A 1,296-nucleotide genomic window follows, 5' to 3' on the forward strand; every position below is an offset into this window, starting at 1 on the left:
TATATATATATACATAAAAGGGACTTTTATATTTAGTCCTGATAAAGTTCCAGAGGTAAAGTTCTAACGAGAAAAAAGATCTCTGTAGTTATAAAAAATGCGCGAATTTAAAAAATTGTATTATAATTTAAAAAAATAGTTATCGCAATTATAGAAAATTATGACTAGATAACTAACGTATAGAATACGTGAGTTAAAAATCTCATTATATTTTTAAAAAGATGTTGAACAGAGACAAATGATTTATAAATGAGAAGATGCATACACATATATGTACACACATACATATATATCTACATATACATATATCTATTATATACATTACATATACACAAATATGGACACTACGTATTTTTCATGATAAGGGATTAATATCTATTGAATGTTGAAAGTAAGAAAAAAACAAACAAATCTTTGCATTTATAAATGACAATGATTCGATAATTAGCGGCTTAAAATTTGTATTTGCAATTTGTTTTATCTGATTTTATGTAAATTCTTAACATGCTTGCGCTTTATTTATTTTTTTTTTTAAAGAAAATTCACTATTATTTATTTAATGTTTTACGAGAAAAATTCGTGAAATTGTATTTAAAAAAGTATTTTTTTGTATACGTTTATAAGCTTTTTTTAAATTTATTAAATATTGTTTCTCCTCGATATGAAAATAACATATAATATAGCATAAAATAGACGAATAACAATCACGAAAATTGCAGGACATATTGAAATCATTGATCAGATTTCGTGTCCTCTCTTGCAAAGTTTAGTTGCTCGGAGATATTGGCTTTGAGGAATTATATTGTATTTTTATATTTCAAAAGACAAAGAAAGAAAAGGGGAGTCAAAGTGTCTGTAATACAATCAAAATATTATATAAAGCCACAATGGAAAATGGCACAATCACACGGAGCGAAAGTAAATTTCTCCTTCCGCAAATGACGCTTTACAGAAAACAAACACTGATGACCACATATACAAGAGGAAAGTATTTATCGCGCATGATTTGCGTATTATAGCATGTAAGGCAAAAGAATCAAATGTTTATCTGTTTATGTATATTTGATGAATATAAAAAAAGATATATAAAAAGCCTATTTGAGATAAGAAACTAAAGAGCCTATATATATACGTTGGAGTATATTATAATAGGGACAGTCATGGCCTAGAGAATACGGGATGCATTATTAATGGGATAAATATATACGATGATATACGTGATGAGGCAAAACGACAGAAAGAAAGAGAGAGAAACATTTATAAATATATGTATAAATATATACGTATATATATATA

The sequence above is a fragment of the Trachymyrmex septentrionalis genome, unplaced genomic scaffold (genome assembly GCF_001594115.1).
Source record: "Trachymyrmex septentrionalis isolate Tsep2-gDNA-1 unplaced genomic scaffold, Tsep1.0 scaffold87, whole genome shotgun sequence".
NCBI classification, from domain to species: Eukaryota; Metazoa; Arthropoda; class Insecta; order Hymenoptera; family Formicidae; genus Trachymyrmex; species Trachymyrmex septentrionalis.